A 24,652-nucleotide genomic window follows, 5' to 3' on the forward strand; every position below is an offset into this window, starting at 1 on the left:
AAGCTTACCTACAAGGGTGTTATAGAAGACAGTATCAAAAGACTTGTTGAAGCCACAGTACACAACATCCACTATTCTCTCCTCATCTATCTAGATGTTCATGACATCATAGAAGGTTACCAGGTTGATTTCCCCTTGGTGAATCCATGTTGACTACTCCTGATAACCTTCTCTTCTACTTGCTTGCAACCAGAATAAGTTGTTCCACCATCTTCCCAGGAAGAGAGCACCATAGATGCTCTCAGTCTTCTATCATGAAATTAGCTAAACTAGGCATGCATGTAACACAACACTCTGTAACAGTACTGTTTCACCATTCAAATGCACAACAGTAGAGGACCTCTTTCCAATTACTCAGCTGAGCAGTTGGTGCTTTGTTTCAAAACAGGAAGAGAAATTCTGGTTGATTCCTGCACCCTGGAAAGTAAGGCTATTGCAAGAATCATACTTTAATATTAATTCGTAACTTTTGCTTTAAATATCTGGGTTTGAGAACCTTGCTTATGCATAAAGTGGTGAGATACTGATATGTTGGATTAAAATATTTGTCAGATCTCTCTTGAAATGTAACAAATACTATGAAATATAAATACAGCATGAAGAAAACTAAAATTGTGCTTACAGAGAAATAACCTTCCCTTCATACAAACTCCTTCTCATTAGCTACCACCTCTGACTTTTATCCTTACAAAAAAAAGACACCCTGTGAGCAAAAATGTATGAATAACGTCTTACTCCAAAATAACCTCAGAATACATCCACACATGCCAAGAAATAAGTATTTTACTGACTGCAGCCACAAGCCACAATAGTTGTATTTAATTAGCAATTTAATCTCATGTTTAGTTTTTGCTTAAACTACAAAGAATAGAAGCCATCCATGAAATTGTCAATTATTTGTCCCTCTACAATGCTGAAAGGATAGAGCAAAGATTCAAATCACACTTTATATCATTCTCTAACTTACACATTCCCTCTAGAACAACCTCTTTAGCCTCTCAGAACTTGTTCTCCCCATGCTCATTTTCTTTGAAAAATTACACTTGGCCAGTATACTTAGTCCAAATGTGAGTTCATCTTAAAAATATATTTTAAACCAAGTTCCTAACGTCTAATACTCTCTTTAAAAAACGCTTTTTAGTAAGACCAGAAGCAATAGAAAAGGAAGGGCATTTTTAGAGGTGTTACACAAAAATCAAGGTTATACAGGACAAGAATATTACAATTTACCTTCTCAAAGTGAATCTCTCATTCCCATATCAGTGCACATAAGTCATGTAATTCACTATCGGTTATAAAAACTGACTTAGAGAAAAAGAATCTCTGATTCTAAGATAAAAGTTTTAGTCAAAATAGGAGGAAAAAAGTAAGATGAGATGCAAAAAGTCCTTGATTATCAATTAACTCCTAACAGTTGGAATTGCAACTATGCTGATATAGGGTGGGATTTTTTGTGTTTATTAATGCTTTCATTATCTGCTCTCTCCTGGTATCAATCCTTTTGTGTAAATGATATTTCAAATGAGATTCAGCTACAGTTTTCTCTTTTATATTTCTAGGGCACAGAATCAGCTTTCTTTGTACCTTGAAAAGTGACCATCACCAGCATAAAAATATAGAACTGATAGACACTCAGTTTTGTGTCACCTATCTGATATTTCTTCTTACTAAATTTTCATTCTCATGAATACTTTTGTTGTCTCCTTTTCAGAATTTGTTTTGAAGATGTTTCAGCAGCACTTCTATGCAAATAGGAAGATATATTTCTGCACAAGTGAGGAGTGCTACTGGGATACTTTGATGGTTCACTATGCTCAGACATTTGATCATTTCTGAAACAAATCCAGAATGTGTTTCTTTAATGATGTGTGGATACTAATCAGACTTTTTTGGGCTAATCACTCACTTAAACAGAAATTTGGTTTTGTATGAACAGAAATGTACATTTGCAGACATAGAATTAATCATGACTATCATCTAATATACATCTCTGAGCCTTTGCTTCCTTTTTATGTATGTTTTATCTACTGTGACCAGCTTTTTTTTTTTTTTTTTTTTTTAGCATGTTTGCTCCCTTGTTCTTAACCTGTTGATAAATGACTGTCTCCAGATGGAAATTCCACAGGTCCCTCATTTTAGCAGCTTTTTCTGAACTTCCACAAGCATTGCCTGGTTCCTGAAGAGCCCCTACAGTAAAAGAATGTTAAAATATGTAAAACAGTCCTTTAAAATGCCACTATGCTGTTAATTACTGTGTTGCTAGTATCATGTGTTTACTATACCAGAATTAATCACAATTTTATTGTTTATAAAGGGCTCGTTACAGAAGCCTCTTAGCAAATATGTGCTACTATTTAAAACCACAGAGTAATCATCTCTCAAAGGAATGTGTCTATGTAAGGTTAGCTGGAAAATGTAAAAGACTAATTAGCATCTTGAATAACCATTCAGCCATCTGTTATAAGAAGGCAATGCCCAAATCTGATAAAAAGTAAGAGCATTGTGAGAAAAGTTCTGCTGTGCTTACACAGGTGATATCAGTAATATTACAAACAAAAGTTTGTTTCAAGTCATTATAATATTGTTTCTTAAGTTTTGCTGTATTATGAAGAATGTATAAATGGAGACATATATTAGATACAAGATGACACCAGCATTCCCCTTTAACATTAGTTTCCCCTTGTACAGGATAACTAGTGGAAATGAAAGCCTTCATTAAGCATAAAAAAATTATTCACAAGAGGTTTGAAATATTTGTTATGACTTTGATACAAGTGATTGTGTATTTTATGAATTTTGCTTTAAATTGGAAGCATAAATGTATATTGTGTAACATATATATATTTATATATGCACATGTTCACATAGATGCTCCAAAAGTAATATCTCCTAATTATTTCCTTTTATGTACAACAGATACAAAGAGCAAAGTAACACTATTTGATAGAGAAAATTCTCAGATACAAAACATAGTCATAAACACTAGCTGTGAATTTTCATCAGTGATGAACAAGAACCTGTATGCCACATTTGGAAAAAACTGCACCAGTAGAGGTAACCTATTTCACCACTTCTGAAACACCTCGCCATGGCTTCACTGTGCTCATATCCACTGTTTGGTCTCCATAACTGTTATAACTGATGCAATTTTTTCCATATGGAGAAATATAGTGACAAATTTTTGCTTCATATGCACTTCCAGGTCAGATGCCATTGTGTCAGATTGCATCTGCTGCCATCTCACACAGCAACAAAATGTAACAGAATATTGGTGAAAAGTTCAACCTCTGCTGTCATGCCGCCAACATCTGACACTGTGGGCCAACATAATAAAACAAGATTTACTTTTGAAGCAACCCTTATATGTATGTGCACATATGTATGTTTACACATATAAAAACACACACACATATAATCAGTATTTCATATATTTATATATAAATATATGTAATGCAAACAAGCACACTTAGCTGTTGGCATTTGACTCAAAAAATCCAATTCATCCAAACTCATCCTAATTCCTTAAGTTGGGTTAAGAATTTTAAGTTGCTTTCAATAACAAGTTCAATTACACAGTCAAGCAAATCATAGAGCTTACCACTTAATTTCCAATAAATTCTTTATTTGTGACAGACAGTCTCTTTGTTACCCAACCTCAATACTGTTGGATAAGTTGACACCTTCTGACTTATAATAATGGGGAGCTGGTGTGGAGGGAGAAAATCCTTCACAGTAATTAAACATGATCAGCTTGGACTGAGGACTGACCGAGAGGTTCCAATAATTAAGAATCCTATATACATTATCTTAGATGATTAGATTTTAGATCTAATCTGGGGAGAATTTGTGAGTAGACACATAACAGATTGAGAGCTGAAGTAGATTGTTGCCCTAATTCACCTTTCTCTTCCTGCAAAATTTTAAGTCATTTGTATCATTGAATACAGTACTGTAAGAACATCAAAAAAAAGTCAGGTAACAGATGATTTACAATGTATTTTTGTTTGCTTGCTTACCATGTTACACTGATGGTTGTGCAGCAAACTGAGGAAGTTGTTTGTCGTTTCTTAACTGTTGCAATTTCAGTCAGATATAAACTTTCAGAAAGGGAAGATTTTCTCTCCTTGAAAATATTTTCATCATGCATCTTCTGAAGCACATGTAGAAAATGTGGAGATTAACCAAAAGAAGTCATAGGCAAGCAGAGGCAATTCTTTTCTAATGGGAAATCAACTTTTAGAATAATAAGTATTGTTGTTACTCGGTTCTTAGTTTTCACAACGTAAAGCAGAAAAATCAAACAGAACTTTATTTCACAATGCTTTCCTTACATAGGCAAAATAATAACATCAAAAAACACTCTCATAAGCAGGAATCTTACATGACGCTGATTTTATGATCAGAGATTGGCTAATCCATAGCTTGAATATGCCTTCTCTATAAGCAAACACACCAGATCTTAATTCCATTTCCCTTTCTCAGTCATACTTCTTTTCTTCATCCTTCAATATAAAACCAAACATGTACAATAGCCCAAAGATGTGATATCCTGGTCAACATACTTGGTTGCACATTTTTTAATAACTATAATTTGTAGCAGAAGGCTGCATGGCCTCAAAACCAAGTTGCTGAAAGATAATAACAAAAATACTGTTAATAAGTACTTAGTTTTAGTTCCAGCAATAACGTGACAGTATTTCCTAAGGTCCCCTTTAAAATTCATTTCTTTCTCTGCTGAAAGAATAACTGAGGATGATTTTGAAATATTGAAAATTTCAACATTAAGCTGAATTAGCTGAGCTGTAAGAAGAATGGAAGAATTGTGTAAAGTCACATTTTTTATTGCTTTGATCCTATGGTACTCTATTGACAATAAGGAAGGTTTTGTAACAGCTGCTATCTAAACTGCTGTGATGCTCAAAGGTATACATTAATCTTCACAGCTGAAGCATTTTGAGTCTTATTTCTAAAAATGATAGTGCTGTGCTAGAAATCAGTGATTCTAGTTCTGTAAACATTCTTATATATTACTGTTTATTTTTCTCCTGAAAATGATCAAGGAATGTGACAAGATTTTATATCAGCAATTTCTGTCCCATGGTGTCAAGTGACACCATCATCCGTAATCTGGAAACTAAGATTAAAAAAGATTAAATATTAGGTGTTTACAGTGTTTTTAGGTTCTTAAACTGGCAATAGCTAATGTTTTATAAGGAAAAATTCCTGCCGTGGTTCAGTACACTTTAATAAACATTATCTATAACCAAAATATATTATTAGATTATTACAGATGTAGATTCATGCCTTGCTGATAGTAATACATTATTAAAAAAATAGGACTACAGGCATGGGAACTCATTTATTCATTTAATGAAAAAATTTTAAGCAGTACATGTTCCCTATTAGTATTCAGAGTTTATTAGTAATTAAGAGAACAGAACAGAGTAGAGTAGAATAGAACAGTCCAGATTGGAAGGCCACAAGATCATAAAATTCAACTCCTGTCAGGACCACCCAAAAATCAAACAATATTTCTGAAAGCATTATCCAGACACTCGTTGAACTCTGTCAGCTTGGGGCCATGACTACTGCCTTATGTAGCCCATTCCAGTGTCCAAAAATCCTCTGAAGAAGAACTTCTTCCTAACCCCCAACCAGACCCTCCCCTGACACAGCAAGAAGAATATGAAGAAACATAGGGAATTGCAACATAGAATCATAAAATTGTTCAGGTTGGAAAGGACCTTAAAGATCACCAAGTCCAACCACAACCCAACCATACTACCCTAACTCTAACAACCTTCCGCTAAAAAGATATGACTGGGGACTCTGAAATTATTCAATTTCTTCAGCACATGCCCCTATAAATAAGATATTACTGCTGCTAGACACGGGTCAGAAACTTCGTATCATCTCAACAGTACAAATACCTGAGGGTTTTAAACTTTCTCAAAATTTCCAGACAACCGTAGATTTTTAACCAAGCAAAGTTATCTAACCTGCAATAGCTGCTTCTTAGCTTTGTGAAATTATGTAGTTGAACTTCTGTTCTGATTTTCCTAACATTATCAACATATTTTTTAACTAGTAGATGGCAACTGCAGATAGTTGCTCTGTGCAGATTGCATGAGCCCAGAATGAAAAGATACGTAAGATGACAAGAGTCCTTGAAAATGTAAACATGGAATCATACCAGAAGCTGCAAGAGTATAAACAGAAGTTGGTAGAAAATTTCAGCCTTGTACGTTTGTTCCTGGGTACTATTACATTAAAAACAAACAAACAAAACAAAAGCTCCAGGGAGAACACTCCCCATTGATGTCACACTTAATCAAAAAATGATTTCACCGTTGTGACACTGGAAAGGTGAGCACAAAGCTAGAGAAAGAGGCAGAAAACCTCCATATAACAGCTTTAGCTGTTAAATATATATATATATTTTTTTGTAACAAGCAGCAATTATATAACTGAACTCAAAGTTGGAATTTGTACCTGAAATAAAGAAAACTTCCTTTGTTTGTTTGACTAATAATAAAGAATTTTTGTCTCTGCACATCAACCATATATTTTTATTAAGGAAAAAAAAAAGCCAAAACTGTCCTGGGTATAGCGTCACAAACAGAAAGGAGTTCTGTCTCTCCAGAGGAAATACTCAAGATAGATCTGAAATTTGGTATTGCTCTCATGGAGTCACGTAACTCAAGAATTCAAGAATTTTAATCAGAACTAATTTTTTTTCTGTCCTACATAAATGCATTGAGTGGTACAGAAAATCAGTAAAATTTAACAGATGGCTTAAGAATAGGGCTTGTGATAAAATTCTGAAGATGTTTGGCTGCTGGCAATATCTATGGGAAGACATTTTTTTCTTATTTAAGAAATTTCAATTATTTTTAGAGCATTGTCTTTTGGGAATAAAAGTCTAAAGCCTTATAAAAGCTTTAAAAAAGGGAAACGAGCATGATAAAGGCCACTTCCATAACTGCTTGTAATAGCATTTGTAGAAAATCAGGTAAATAAAGAAAGTGGAGTGCCACAAAGATGGTGAAGGGCCTGGAGCATCTCCCCTATGAAGAAAGGCTAAGTGAACTGGGTCTGTATAGTGTTGAGAAAGGTGTCTCTGCCGTGTGCTTCTGAAGACATATTTGACTGTGTAAAAGAAAATGAGTGTTTGTACTCTAGTGTATATAGGGTTGCATTTACTGAGAAAGAACACATTTAAACAAACACAGTTTTTAACAACTGGTGTTCAGTCCACAGGACCTACTACTAAGTCTTGAAATTTTAGTCTAAAATATTTCATTTTCCATGTTGTCAATTTTGTTCTACATTCATCACCATTGCATGGTACTTTACACTAATGAAAAGGCATAATCTTTTCTATTCATAGAAGAAGAAAAATCAATAATATTGTTTCCTCTTCCTATAATAACTAAAAAAAAAAAAAAGTTGAACACTGGCAGCTTATATTAATGATTTGAAATAGAGAAAGTTACCTAGCTTATATGCACTCCTGCTGAAATAGAAGTCATTTAATCAATTAATTACTTAAATGAAGATCAGAAATGACAGGTACTGAGTGTAAACTGAGTGACCATGCAAGGACAAATATGAGGGCTACTCTGAAGGCAACAATATTTTATTATATTAGCCCATAACATCAGAACACCATCACGTTGGTGGTATGGCAGTAGAAGCTGAATCTTCCCACTCTTATTCCTTTACATTTTGTTGCTGTGTGGCAGATGGCAGCAGAGGGACAGTCTGACACAATGGCATCAGATATGGAAGTGCATATAAAGCAAATGTATGTCACTGAATTTCTTCATGTGGAAAAAAGTGCACCCATCAGCATTCATTGACACTTGCTGAACATTTATGGAGACCAAACAGCGGACATGAGCACATGAGGTGTTGGGTAGTACATTTCAGCTGTGGTGACAGTGGCTTACCTCACTGGTGCAGATTTTTATATGTGATGTATGCAGGCTCTTTTTCATCACTGGCAAAAATGCATAGCCAAAAATGATGATGACTATGTTGAAGCATAGTGTTTTGTAGCTGAGAATTTGCTCTATAAATACTGTCATTGTGCTCTTTGTTGAAATTTCCATGGAAATAAGAGGCGTTACTTTCAGAGAGAACTATGTAGAACACTGCATTCTATAAGTCTTCTCGTGCTTAAAACTCAACATGTCCCTAAATAATAGAGTAAATCAGAGTCTGTGTTTTGAATATTATGATACTTGTGACAGCTTCCTTCACTGGGCAATGAGAGATGCACTAGAGTAACACTGAATAAATAAAAACTTCTAGTCTTATAAAACAGGAAAACATTTGCTTAATATTGATTCACTACAAATTACTTTCATAAAAATAATTAAGCAGCATGAATAAAAAGTATGTATAAAATAATAAATCTATTGAGGCTAAGAATGTTTACGACTATGTACATATATAGATGTAAATAAGAAAATGCTAAGTAGAATCACTTGCTGGTGCAAGTAACAGAAATAAAGCTTATACTGCAGTGACAACAGCCAAACCTTTCCCTCAATGACTACTTTTTAAAGTTATACATTTGTATAATCAATGGATATTAAGATGTTATAATCACAAAAAGAACAAGAGAGTTATGCAAAGTAGATTAAGATAATAAGAGAGAATAAATGGAAGGCTCACCAGTATGCTAGGCTCACCTACAAAAAACACCAGAAGAGGAGATCTCCAGATGAGATCCTTCTCCACTGGTAGCCAGCTCTTAAATAGGTCTAGGAGGGGTGGAGCCAGGCTCCACCCCTTCCGGCAGCACAGGAGAATTGCCTTCAGCTGTGCTCCTCTGGCTGACTCATGGCTCGCCTCAGGTGATCAATCAGAGGTTCAGGCCGTGACTCAGCAGTTCCCATACATACATTCATGCTCTCATTTTCACCCAGTCTTCATAATCAAGCATAGAAAAACTAAGCAATCCTCCAGCAGTTTACGTGCAACTTCTGATTTCCCCAGACACTGTTCCTGCCATCCCTTTTTTGAAGCATTCACTTTTGTCTTTGCCTTATAATCTGAAGAGAAAAAAAAATACATCCAGAAAAAAAGACATGTTTTTAAATACTTCACTTATAGAGATTGTATGCTGTAGTAGAGCAATAATAGAACAAACTCTCATCTGCAGAAATTATATACCACTCTGTAAAATTTAAGGTTACACAGCTGGCATAGGTACACATACACACACACACATATACACACGTATATACACATATACACACGCGTACGTACACGCGCGTACGTACACGCGCGTACGTACACGCGCGTACGTACACGCGCGTACGTACACGCGCGTACGTACACGCGCGTACGTACACGCGCGTACGTACACGCGCGTACGTACACGCGCGTACGTACACGCGCGTACGTACACGCGCGTACGTACACGCGTACGTACACGCGTACGTACACACGTACGTACACACGTACGTACACACGTACGTACACACGTACGTACACACGTACGTACACACGTACGTACACACGTACGTACACACGTACGTACACACGTACGTACACACGTACGTACACACGTACGTACACACGTACGTACACACGTACGTACACACGTACGTACACACGTACGTACACACGTACGTACACACGTACGTACACACGTACGTACACACGTACGTACACACGTACGTACACACGTACGTACACACGTACGTACACACGTACGTACACACGTACGTACACACGTACGTACACACGTACGTACACACGTACGTACACACGTACGTACACACGTACGTACACACGTACGTACACACGTACGTACACACGTACGTACACACGTACGTACACACGTACGTACACACGTACGTACACACGTACGTACATGTATACATACGTACATGTATACATACGTACATGTATACATACGTACATGTATACATACGTACATGTATACATACGTGTATATGTATATGTATATGTGTATATGTATATGTGTATATGTGTATGTGTATATGTGTATGTGTATATGTGTATATGTATATATATATATATGTATATATATATATATGTATATATATATATGTATATATATATATATGTATATATATATATATGTATATATATATATATGTATATATATATGTATATATATATATGTATATATATGTATATGTATATATATATGTATATATATATATGTATATATATGTATATGTATATATATGTATATATGTATATATATATATGTATATATATGTATATATGTATATGTATATATATATATGTATATATATATATGTATATATATATATGTATATATATGTATATATGTATATGTATATATATATGTATATATATATATGTATATATATATATGTATATATGTATATATGTGTATATGTATATGTATATGTGTATATATGTATATGTGTATATATGTATGTGTATATATGTATGTGTATATATGTATGTGTATATATGTATGTGTATATATGTATGTGTATATATGTATGTGTATATATATATATATAGCTGGTCCCTTTAACTTACATTTAACACATTTTGCTATCAATAGTTATTGACCTGAACTACTTCAAAAATAGTTTCCTGATTCTTTTAATTTGAATGCTATTTTTATTGGCCTCAACTTACATTGTTAAACTCTCACGAAACAGAATTGCAGTGGCAATACAAATAAATTAACATGAAACCCTGCAACTTCCTCCGATTTTCTAACATCATAGAACGTACACAAAAAGCCTTTTTATCTCTGTTTACCCAGCTTCCCTGTAACCCTCTACAACATAACGGCATACTGCGGAAACAGAAGTGTAAGCATGAAGTACCATCCAGGAAAGTCTTCTATTAAGGTCACCTTTTCTGGTCACTGTCAGAGAAGTGCAGATGCTCATTTGTGATATAGGACATGCTCTACACGTTCAGAAGAACAACACAAAATATTCTAATAAGGAGATATTTGCTTTTGTGCTCATGTGATGTCTTTGTTTTGGGGAAACTATGGCACGGACTAAAAAGTTAGCCTTTTAAGAGCTATGACAAAAACATTATGGAAAAATATTACAGATAAGGAAGCTTCAGATTGTCACTAAGAATTCACTCACTTGAATAAGTATTCCAAATGAAAGCAACATAAAACTAAATTTTGTATTTTTAAAACACATTACACATTAAAATAAATATAGCTACAGATATCAGCAGTGCTCAAAGAAATAAATGGAGATCAAGCTGAAATTCATGAAAGACATGCAACTTTTACTGAATGTGATACAATGAGCACTGCATCATTTAAGACTCACTAACAGGTAATGAACTATAAAATCTGTATTTAAATGGAAATGGAAGAGAAAGAATAGCACAAGGCATCAATGAGATAGTCATCAGGCTGAAAGATGGGAAAAATTTGTAGGCAACAGCTCACTAAAATTGAGCAAATTAAAAACTGATGGAAAAATCTATACAGATTGAATTAACCAGTTTGTGGGAGAAAAAAAAAAAAAAAAAAAAAAAAAAAAGAATAGCATGGCAATATTACATGACTGTTAAATGGATGTTCCTGCTTATGTCAAGCTTCCCAAGCAATTGAGAAAAAGACATCAGTAAAACAAAATGCACTTCTTCACATGAGACCATTGGGTTGATTGTAAGAGCATACGTTAAAAATACATTGTCCGCATAATCACTTAATTATCCAAGTTTCATTATAGAAGTACATAATGAAGGAAACTTTGGTTTATTCTGATTTTTAGGTTCAAGATTCATTTGTTTGGCATCAATTTTGAATTAGTTTTTAAGACTTTTCCCAATCTGTTTGAGAAACGGAACTCAGAACTATTCACTTCCATCATTTTCTGCTACATGGATTAATTTAACAGGATTGTTAGTTTCATTATTTATCTGGCTCACAGAACAATAACTTAAATGTCTGTAATTTTCATTTTCTTAAAGGCACAACTCAAAAATTGCAGCTAATTTAAAGAATATGATCATTTTCAAAATATTTTCAAATAAACACTATGAAAAAGGTGATATTCAAAATAAACTGGGTCATAATACTTTTGAGCTTTATCTATACCAAGTTAGAAATTTGGATATTTTTGCTCCCAATCATTCTTTCTATACATTTTCACTGTCTACATCAGAAAAAATTAAAACTTCTTTTCTGATGAATTAATTCCTATTATTTTTTTTAGCATACCAAATATTATGTTGTGAAGGAACCTATCTTAAGCGAAACAAAATAATACATATATATTAAATTAATTCTTATAATATTCCATCCATCTTGCGTGCAAGCTGATTTTTGTATGAAGTACCCTTAATATATTTCCTCCAGAGTTACTCAATAAGCAAATGAGAATTTCCATAAATTTTTATCGTTTGTACAAGCTATATGAAATACAATGACTTACCTACCAAAAAAGGAGACAGGCTTTGATTTCTAAATTTTTGTAATGTCACTCACTATTATAAAGTGCTGTCAGTTTACATGACCTTCATCACTGTAGTAGTTGTTTATTCTATGTGGACTTACACTGTGTTTGTTTAATCACGTTTTTATAAAATTATTCATTCTTGCTATGAAGTAAACAGACAGCCTCTGTGTTTTCATGGATGTGCTACACTGTTCCCAAGCTTTTTCTCAATTCAAAAACATGCTCAAAGTAGAATCCTTAACTTCAACATAAATTAAGGCAAAAATGCATGTTTTTAAGCTAATCTCAGCATGGTCTAAAAAACCTCATCCAAATGGTTTCCCTAACAATTTCAATATATTGTAATGTAATTGTAAATCAATGCCACATTCACAGAATCCTGGAATCATTGAATAAAATCATGTAATCATGATTCTATGTCACACGGTCTTTTTTCCTATATGACATAATACTACGTTTACTTATTGCCACGATTCATTCAACGTCATTACTATTTACTGAAAGTTCAGAACAGATTCTCATTACCATTCATGCCACATATATATGCTTCTTTTAATTTAAATGTTAAACTTTAGATATTTTTTCTACGTGTTTAAAATTCAAGTTGATCTACATTTTTTAAAATTATTTCATAAAAGTAATTATTTCCAACAGGTAATAAACAGTTCTAGTAAGAAAAAAATTATAAATCAATTTTGTTAATAGTTTTTCTGTGCTAGGCATCTTCATTTTTTTCTGTCAGGAAATGCTAATATGTTATATTTCAGATTATCAAAAGAGTACATTGTCTAGTAGAATAAAGGAACATGTCAGCAAGAATGCATAGAATGAGTCAAATTCATCTTCCTGTCACTGTGTGATGGATTATTTTTAACTACATACAGTTTTCTCCAGACAGTAATAGGCTGCAAATATATACATCAAGTAAATCACTGAATAAGGAGGAATGAAATGGAACAGATCTGTTAGAAAAGGTATAGTGAAGTATGTTGGCTGCTCCACTGCTGTGAAATGAATTAGAACTAGTTTTACTACACTGTGGTTCTTGAATACTAAGTACAAGACTGTAGGCATTTACAAAAATAACTGAATAACATACTGAGGATATTTGTAGATCCATATCTGACAGATTTACATCTTCAAAACACTCCTCAGAATAATAAATAGCACCATCTTGAAGTGGTAAAATACCTTGGTAGAGACATTCCATCAATTAGTGAAGAAATAACATGATTTGTATAAGACGGTGAAATAGAAATCCCTATTATTCCTGGATAACAAAAACGTCATACACTAAGATACAATTCTAAGAACGTTGTCAAGAAATGTCCAAATTTGAAGTATAAAGAAATCTAGTGATGCAGTATATTAAAAATGTACGTATAGTAGTTTTGGCCAATATTAGTTAATTTTGTAAAGTACAAAATTCAGAAAATATTTGGTTGTTATATATGGCACAGAATTTAAGGAAAACTGAAACATCCGTTTCAGTTTGTTTGTTGGAAAAAAAAAAGACATTTAAGAATACAATCAGCAGCACAACTAAAAGACACTTAACATTTAGTACCATGCTTTTTGTAAGCTGAAATTCACAGAATCTCAGTCACAGAATTGCAGGATATGGAAGGGATCTCAAGAGATTAAGAAGTACAACCCTGCTGAATCAAATATCCTACAATAGGTCTCACAGGTAGGCATCATACTGAAGAAATAACCATAAAAATAGTATACTACTTAAACATCTACTTACAACAAATAAATGACACATAATTGGTGCCAAAGATTCAAATATACCTAAGCAAAGAATGTTGCACAGACTCCATGGAAACTCAAGTATGAAATGAAAATAAACTAAGACAAGCTACATGGAAATAGGGTGCTTTTTTTTTTTTTTTTTTTTTTTTAATTCAGCAACCATATAAGAAAGGAGGAGGAAAAAAAAACACCTTTTCTATTCACCTATCTTAACTTTGACAAAGAAAATTTAGATACAATGTTATGATGACACTAAAATGACAATTATTTGGGCTTTTCAATCAGTAACTGACAAGGATTTTGTTAAAGAAAAAAAAAAAAGGTAGAAAGATGAACCTCAAACTTTTTTTACAAGGGTAATGGGATGTTAAAAATGAAGACATGGTTTCCTATTGTTACCATATCAATTATTACTGCTAGAGACAGCATCACATAGCATGAAATGCAGGAGTTGTAGGAAAATGATATTTTATATATCCTGAATTTTGCACAGTTTATAAATAATAGCCTATGGGATTAATATTTCTTTACAGTTAATGATTACCTACCTTTAGGGGCAAAACTCCTCTGGATAGTCATTAACTGTCAAGAAATGCTGACCCCACAAGTCATTTTTACTGAAGTGCTGTATAATGCATATAATAGCTATGTAAATGCTGACTATCACTACAGTAAATATTTAAATGAGATGCTTAGGAAGAGCTTACGGGTTGTTCTTAAACTGATCCTCAGGCTAGTTTTGGAAGGCAGAAACAAGGAGGCTCTGTGAATGCTTGTACACAAGGGCAATTGCTTCTAAGTACTTTTACTTTCTGATCAAAAGGGATCAAGTCTTAGTATTAGGAAAGATAAGGGTTATTGAGGGTGCAGAAGTGATCTAGTTTGAAGTCCTATCTACTCTGAAATTTGGCTTCAGTAGAAGAAATTATGCACTGCACTGTAAAATAAACAGTCCACTTCAAATGCTCTCGCTGTACTCACAGAGACATTTCCAGAACAGAAGTCCCCATTCTGCTCATCTTTCTTGGACTTGCAAAGGTAGCTCAGGTATGTCCCATGGGAACACATCTGCAACTTATCTCTAGTGAAATATATTTATGACCGTGGAGCGTCCCTGAGTTTTCGGCACCGATTCTCCTTCAGTCTGCTAGTCAGACAAAGGAAGCGGGAAGTTTTTGCTGCTGAATGTAGCCACCTGGTAAGCAGTGTAGATCAAGCCCATCTGCTCTGAATTTCAAACACAAGGTTTTCTACTGTAATAGATATACAACAGGGCTCTCTTTTTAAAATGCTGCATGATAGCAACAGTGTCCACTTCTGCATAATAATATTCAGTAAGCCAGAGTACACATCTAGGAAGAGAGCACACATTTGTTTCCTAATTATAAGAGTAATTCAGTTTACCTTACTTAATTCCCAAATAGGTATCTTGTTATCTAGTTTACAACATAGTAAGAGTCAGAAGCACAGTTGACCCTTCTTGCAGAAGTAGGCCCACTGCACAGAAAACTAGAATCAAGTACCCAGAAGTCAAACACATAACAACTATTCAACCTTTTCATTAAGCAAGGAAAGGAAAAGTTTGATTTTTTTGGTCCCTGCACCAAATAACACTCTGCTTTTTCCATTGGATCAATAACTGCAGAAAAGGCAACTACTGAGAAATATCTCTTTCTATCAACTGTTGCACTATGTACACGTTACCTCTGTAAACAGAAAACACTGTGCCTGTCTAGGACATTGAGTCTCGTTATGTATCTGAAATGTGATGGAGTCTGAACTGAAGTTGTACAACTAGTTTCTCACAATGATTCAATTCTATGAAACACTATATATACTATTATATAATATTATACATATATTTTATTTGGTTACTGCATAGGATGTATAGTTCCACGTGAACATCAACTAAATGATCCCATCTAAATCAGCTGCGGAAACTTCACAGTCAGTAGAAGACTTTGATATAGGCACTGTAAATCTATTTTATGCATGAAAATAAATGAATTGCATCCATCATACAATCTTCCATCTCCCTCTCAATGACTTTTCAAGAGCAGAAATTACTGCAATTACTACAATTATGTTTATAAAAGATTTAGTCTTAACACTGTAGCTCAAACAGGACCCTATGACAACTATAATGTATTAATGTACTTATAAGTATCTAATTAATATTAGCTAGTCAGGTAGCAGAGTATAAGCCTATTAGAATACTGTAACTAGCTACATTATATGTGTTCTGTAACATTTTGACATAACAGATAATATTTTACATAGTTATTTGTGAAAAGGGTAGAGAGATCAGGGCAAAATTGCCTGTAGGATCCAAGAAACAAAGAGTTTTACGAGAGGATGAAGAAAGTGCAAAGGGCTGAAGCTTATCCAGCTGCACAAAAGGATGGCTGACAAGATGACTAAAAATAAAAAAGAGAAGAGAAACTCTTTTGAGAGCAGAGTAGAACCCCCTAGTTGTTTTTTTTATTATTATTATTATTTTTATTTTTTTATTTTTTTTTATTTTTTTTATTTTTAGAAATAGCAAGACCACCTCCATTATTTCACTACCAATTCTTTTGTTAAAGTCCTGAAATACACCAGGGATAGAAAGACAACTGTGCTAGCTGTACAGCAGCAGCTCTGCAGTATTTTATACTCAGAGATAAGCTTAAAAACAGGCAATGAAGTCTATGTTTTGTCTATACAGCAATGATCATATATTGATGTGATAACTTATAAAGCGAATTACCATTCAGAAGTAGTGAGATTTTAGTGAATGAAGTTAAAACTGGTCAGTCTTATTAGCAGTACCATCATAGTCATTTCTGATTTCCTGATGCATGTATGTTTTGCAACTCCACAAACACTTATATAAGAAATGCTTAATATCAAAGTAAAATAAAGAGAAGATTCAGAGAGATTCACTGTGAGTTAGTCACAAATTATGCTACATTTATGAAAAATAGTCATTGCCAGAAAGGAGCTAAGAAATGACAAGTATAATTAAAATCTTTGTTTTGAAGTGCATCTGCGAATGAATCTGGTGTGACAAGTGAGTCCTATTAGGCAGCATATCTTCAAAATAAAGGCCAGAGAAAAATGACTGATTGCTAATTGTCAGGAAGATGGATGGTTTTGATTTATTTATCTCCTAAAAAATTTCCTTTCATGTCATTTTTACAGATGGAAATCCAAACTGTCTGAAGTCCACCCTCTGAGATATGACAGGGAACAGGAACAAACCTTGTCCAAGATTAATGTCTAGGTCATATTCGGATGTTTTGGGTTGTAGTAAAAAGATCATAGACCAAATGATCTAGAAATAGAGAAAGAGCTAATAAACCCATATAATTTATATATGTATAGCCCAGGTGTACTTTATTACAGTGAATGTAGCCGTACTCAAACACTCAAGAATAGAGTCACTTTTAAACCTCATTTTGTTGTTTGATCGAGATATGTAGGGCAAAATATGCCTGCACCCTCTGTGTTATGCTGCTCATGTTCTAAGCATTCTGAGAATGTCAGAAAAAAAAAAAAAAAAGGCAGAATTTTTTGTTGGTCTAGAGACTTGAAAATCCCACTGGAACTAAAAATACTTTTCTGTATTCAAGTGATATTACATAGAAATGTAGGCTCAATCTCTTCAATATCTTTTATCAACAGCAGTAGGATAGAGTGCACCCTCAGCAAGTTTGCAGATGACACCAAGCTGACTGTTGCAGTTGATATTACAAAAGCAAGGGATGTTATCAAATGGGATTTGGACAAGATTGAGAGGTGGGCCCACAAGAAATTTACCAGAGAGAATACTATCTGAAGCCCTGACTGTAAACTTCAGAGCTCAGTAGAATTTTATTAAGGTGGTAGGATGAGTCTCCAACTAAGAAACCAATCAGATGTCATGTATATCCCCTCCAGCCCACACTCAATCTTCCATTTCTGGATGTCATATTGGATATACATGAATGCTATGTACAGACTAAGATGGCCTTACTTCACAAGATAGATTTTCAGTGCTCCAGTATGCTTTCAGCAGTAGATAAGTTCTTAATAAGTTTGTGCATTTCACAGCATTAATTTTCTTGTATAAGTCTAGGTAATATTGTATTCTAGTATGTATTTGTTGAAGTAATGACTGTCACATATACTGTTCTTTGCATTACTAATAGTCCTTTATTTATACTCTCATGTAAATCGTTTTCAACTTAATTTCTGAGATTGTATGAAGTATAGTGTTAAAGGATTGTCATGCAGACATTTTTAAGGTGACCGAATTCTACTGCTGTTTTTTTTTTTTTTTCTTAGTTTAAGAAAAAAAAATCTGAAAAGAGTGGTGATTAATAATACATTCTTATCTCTAAATAAAAGCAGGCATATTGGAACAGAAACAAGCAACATAATTTAGAAAAAGAATTTCTTTTCAAGGAATTGATGTATGCTGTGCACATACTCATTTCTGCCCAAAGCCATGGGATGAAAGACTGAGTTAAATTTGACCTATTTAGCTAAGCCTCCCCCCGTCTTAAAAATAAAAAAAAAAATTTAAAAAAAAAAAAATAAAAAAAAATCACTTTTTCAAAGAAAAACTCCTTGAGGAAAAGATTATATAGTTTCCTCCACACAAAACCCTCCATTGCTTTTCAATATGCCTTACTTTCATTAGAAATCATCATCACTTTTTCCAATATTTTACCTGATTTACTTTCTACTTTCCTTGAGAAACTAAATATGATGTAAAGAACTATCTATATGCCAATAAAAAAAAGTTATCAAGAGTACTTAGGAAAAAAAACACAAAAGAATTACAAAAAAAGCTGTATAGCAGAACTGTATAACCAAGCAAAACCTATTTTATCCCCTATTTCTGGTTACAAGATAACATATCTCAGTGAGGAAAACTTGAAAGGAATAATTTAATTGTTCTTTATACCCCCAAGAACATAAGAAATGCCATATTATGAGGGACGAGTTGGAATTTTGTATTAGATGCTATTGGTCTTCAAGAAAAGATGAAGAAGTATGTACTGAGAGCACAAATACATTGTTTTCAGAAGCAGTATCTACACTAGTGAACACAACAAACGAAGTAGAAGACTAGCTGTCCAGCATTCATTTATTCAGACTTCAAAAAAGCAATCTTAGGTTTGATATGGATTGTTCAAAGCCTACAGCTTTTAAAATAAAAACTCTGTTGCAGAAAGTTTTAAACAGAGTAGTGATAAATGAGAGATAGGTACAATAGTCTCAATAAACAAATTTTAAACATAAAAAATAATGATACTGTGAAGTATTTTTACATTTGACAGGATTTTTTTTAATAAGTGAATTATAAATGCACCATCAATATTAAGTAACTGGGATGCTATCTTGAAGTATGAATAGTGCCAATGATTAGATTCCACAGTTTACTACATATTTTTCCCAGAGAGTAATAACAGTGCTAATCCCTTGTAACAAAATAAATAAGTTTGATATCAATGTTAAAGTCTTCATTCTTGTGTGCTATATTATCACACAGTTTTCTTGGAAATATAGATGTATGCCACAGGCTTTACTTGGCTTCTCATTACTTTTCTTCATCTATTTATTAAATTGTATAAATTAACACAGCAATGCCTGCAATAATCTCATCTATATATGTAAAGATGTAAGCTCAGAAAACAAAAATCACAATACCTAAACTCTGTCAGGCTATTTTCCAAATTACTGAAGAGAAAAAAATTAGTTATTCACTTATGATTTTCAAGTCAGAATGTTATAGCATCATCATAAATCTAGAAGAAAATTGACATTTTCTTTAAAACATATTGTGTCCAGAAAAGACTTATGACTTCTTCAGTAACTCCTAAGAAATTACATATACTTCACATGCATCTATGTACATTTATACACACAAAGCCCTTAACTTGTTCTGTCTTTTACAGCAGTTAAAATATAACTACGTAGTTCTTAAGGAATTGCTAGTAAAGATTCAGAAGGAAGTATTAGTAAATTCACAAGGCTAGTCAATCTGACTAAGACTACTGTCTGATCTGTGTATCTGTATTTGCTATAACCCAGCTTGCGTTACATGATTCAGATTTTTCTTGCTCACCGCAGAACATACTATTTTTCTTTCTGTAGGACTATCGTATGGCTGAATCTGTTCGTCTTTCCAGTAAAGTCAATAAGACCATTTATTTTAATTTAAGCCATGCTGAATGGGCCAGAACATCTCTCTTTTTGTGCTATAAAGCGTTAGTCAGAAGAGCTGTAATCTGTGCTCACAATTATTGTCATTACATCTGATAGCAATGTATATGTTCTATTATGTGAACAATTAGAAATGCACCAAAATAAAGCCTGTAAATAAGTCTAATTGCAAGAAATTTTATAGCACTTTTTTAATTCACTGTACACATACCACACAAAATTTAACAAATTTACATTTCATGAAATGTTTTACAGAAATGTAAATGAATACACAGCTATAAAATTATTTTCTTACTCTTTACACATAAAAGTTTATTCCTATTCATTTCTCACTCAAGTCTTACCAGCCAGTGATACTTAAAAGGAAAGATTATGAAAAAAAGGGGAGAGGGACTTTGCATTACCTTCTAGAAGTCAGCAGTCTTTGGAAAGATCAGAAAAAAATAAGCATCCAGAACTGAAGATCTTCCATTTCAAAAGATTACGTGCTTAGTAAAAGCCCTTCTATTTAACACAGAAGGATGTTTCAAACATACTACAGCTATCATATAGTTACGCCTGTTTTCCCATTACCTTATCACACCCTGCTGTTATAAACATAATACCAAATGATACTTGCACCCATCTTTGCTTTTTGGTGTGCAAACATTGTACTTATAATTTTTTTTGGTGTTGTTGTACAACTCCAATTCTGCAATACTTAAGAGTCTATCTGAACTTCCATTAGAATCCCTTGGTACATATTACAGTATTGTAGTTACGCCTTATTTGAGGAGAAATCATTTAAATGAGGGTAAACTGATTCAGATCAAATCATGGATTTTTGCCATTAGTGCTAGAGCACCTCCCACACACAAAAAGCTTGAGCCATCTTGTGATGGGCAGGGTATCATTTGGAATTTTAAATATAAATTGAACAGTGAAGAAAAGCACATGATTCAAAGTGGATACAGCACATATCACGCATATGTTATGCAATTCTTCTCAATAAAACTGAAAATCTTTACTGTTGGAAGTGCAGTAATTTAACAAAGTTTAATTAGCATACCAGTGATTTACCAGTGATCTAAAAAAATCGCCCACCCCTGCACAATTTACATAGTATCCAGCCCACTCCTTAAAAGACAACTTTCCCAATGCAGAAACTTTAACCATTTGAATTCTAATTTGGTTAGCTACCTATAGGTCTGAATAATTTACCAAACACTTGAATGACATGAAATTGCTAAATGACTTCAAAATTATCATCTGTCTGAGAACACAGATCACATTTGCCAAAAATCTCAATGATATATAGATCTCTCTCTGTCAGTGCTAATACATTCAGGGATTTAACAGACCCCTCTGAGTCTACATTGTCTTCTTTTTAGGTTTGAGAAACCTCACAACAAAGAGTAGACAGACTCTGGGGATGGGTCACTCCACAAGCCTTACAGGGCACAGATAGAAGACAAGTACCCTATTGGTTACTTAACGCTGTATTATTTTTTTTCACATAATCCAGTGTATGTGATTTCATGAATTTATCAAGAGTTATTTTCTTGCTTAAAAATTTGATTATAAACCCCTCCCCTTTTTTTTTAAGTAGTAGAAGTATTCAAATCATCTTTATCACAGACTCAACATCTCGAAGCACGCTGAAAATAATACCCACATAATAATAAATAACACACAGAGAAATGACAAGATTTTTCTTCTGTTTCAATGCTCACAGTTTTAGCATGGATACAAACCAAGTTGTACAATCAATGAACATACAGATGATATAGTATATCCAAGAACTTGGCTTATGTAGTTATTATACTAGAGCAGAAAAGAAGGACACTTACCCCATCCTGGGCCCTCACGGGAAACTCCAGTGGAACGGATCTCCAGAAGAGATCCTTCCCCACTGGTAGTTGGCTCCTAAATGGGTCTAAGAGAGGTGGAGCCAGGCTCCATCCCTTCCAGCAGCACAGGTGAATTGCCTTCACCTGTGCTCCCATGACTGACCCATTGCTCGCCTCAGGTGATCAATCAGAGGTTCAGGCCATGATTCAGCAGTCCCCATACACAAGTATAAATATAATACCAATATTTATTCGTGTCTCTAAAGTCAAATCTTTTGGAGTACTTAGACTACATTCTAATCTAATCTAATTCTAGTCCTCTTTCACTCACATATGCATAAAATTGCTAATGTACTCTTTATGATGGATAATAAGTTCCATGTTGCAGAAACAGTAAGATATACAACTTTTTCTGACTTATCTATGCAATGTGTTGAATCTTTTCTCATTCATAATAACATAATTGTGTAGCAGTCTAATTGCGTGCATCAGAATGAAAAATAAAATTTTATCTAAAAAGGGACCTCTGCTTCTAGGAAGAGTGATAAGCAGGGTTAAAAATAAAATATGAAGTGAAATAAAAATGACCTTGACAAAAGTATTAATATCTAATCATGTAGGAACAAAGAACTAAAAATTATTTAGCATCAATCTAACATATTTCAAAACACATCCACTACATATACCTAAGAGGGGAGTTAGTCTTCAAGTGAAGTCTTCCCACTTAGAGTTTTGCAAAATAAAATGGAAAAATAAATGCTCTAATTTCAACACTTTTGAATTACTGTATAATTAGGTAATATGCAAAAAAACTAACAATACTACCTTCATTATTTCATCATCATAATTTTTTTTTGCATCTAAACAGCATGAATTATGTGAAAACATTCAGTGCAGAATGAACATCTTACTGCCAAAATAACCTACTACATTACTGTTTGAAAGACAAAGATATCTGCAACAGCATAGCCCAGTTAATTTATCTCTGAAACTGTAAAGTTGTTTCAGTGGCCAAGAGTCACTCCATGTAAAAAGAAATTACAGCATTCTTCCTTTTCTTTTTGACAAGTAATACTCTATGGTGTCATGCTTCTCAGTAGATCACTAGAACTGGTGCTTTTTTGTCCTTTAAAATTCACCACTCTCAAGAATATCTTGAGACAACAAGATTGGTTTTATGCATATCTAAATCTACAACTTTTATGACGAGAGATTTAATCTACAAGTAAAATATTTAATCCAGAAAAAAATTGAAATTATGTACCAAGCAAACATTGAAGTATCTTGAAAACACTTTTTTTTTTTTTTTTTTAACATTTTTATTTTATTCATTCAATTTAGAAGGATGAGAATAAGTAGCAAGGAGTGAGGCAAAGAACATGGACAGTACTCGGTTGTCAGACTCAACTAAAAGTCAGTGATGTCAGGTATTAAAGAAACTGGCAGATCTAAAGGATTAAGAGTCAAATTTCTGAAGAGGCAATGGGATGAAATGATTTCATCAGAAAAAAAAAAAAAAATCTTTCTTCCCTGCATACTTACTAATCCTGGAGAGGACTTAAAATTCCATGCTCCTTAGGGCAGTGTTCTGTATTCACAAAACATAACAGCTCCAGACTGTCTAGTGTCAGTATATGACTAAAACTTTGTTTTTCATGCAGAAGCATCAATTTCTGTTCCTCATCATAAAACAGTATTTTTTTTTTTCCCTGATGCACTAGATTCCTTCCAGTTTTCCATTCTGAAGCAGGGAGTTTATTTAGGGATAAAGAAGCCCTAATACCAGCAGTGGAAAAGGAGAAAGCACTTATACCTACAGTTGGACATGCACAAGCAACAAAAAATAGAGAGTTGCTCAAACTGATTCCGTCCATGCTGAAGTCATTTTAACTGTGGTAGTCAAAATACTATAAAATTTAAGAAAAAGTTGATGCTTCCTTTGTTAGTGAAAGGTGTGGGTTGGACTTGTTCTCTAGAGGTCCTTTCTAATCCCTGCAGTTCTGTGATTCTGTGAATTCATATCACATATTACTGAAATTCAAGGAAAGTCATTGATTTCTGGGTCAAAGTCCACTTAAATAGTATGAACTTTGAGTGTTCACATGCAAGCCTAAAAACATCTATTATATCTGTATCACAGAAAGATATGTATTTTCTTTATAGACAGAGATACCGATTCAGAAGAAGAACAAAGAATTGCAGAATTGTGGAGATTATAAGACCTCTCTGGGGACAGTGTAGTGCAGCACCCCTGCTTAAAGCTGGGTTACCTGGAACAAGTTACGATGTTTAGTGTATGTGACAAGGTTTTGTTAACAGGTATAAGAAGACACCAAGAGCTGTCCAGCATCAGATCAGAGCCTGCTCCAGTTGCCCCAACAACAACATGGAGAGAGGAGTGACAGAAAAAGC

The 24,652-nt window shown here is 33.7% G+C and overlaps 1 long non-coding RNA gene across 1 annotated transcript; it reads right to left on the reverse strand.

Moving 5' to 3' along the window:
- Positions 1–476: 476 nt before the first annotated feature.
- On the reverse strand, positions 477–22,313 carry LOC125688473 (uncharacterized). Its single transcript, XR_007374736.1, has 3 exons — positions 22,241–22,313; positions 4,017–4,150; positions 477–2,187 (listed from the first exon to the last, which is right to left on the reverse strand). It is a non-coding gene; the product is annotated as an uncharacterized LOC125688473 (long non-coding RNA).
- Positions 22,314–24,652: the final 2,339 nt, after the last annotated feature.

This window comes from Lagopus muta, chromosome 1, assembly GCF_023343835.1.
Source record: "Lagopus muta isolate bLagMut1 chromosome 1, bLagMut1 primary, whole genome shotgun sequence".
NCBI classification, from domain to species: Eukaryota; Metazoa; Chordata; class Aves; order Galliformes; family Phasianidae; genus Lagopus; species Lagopus muta.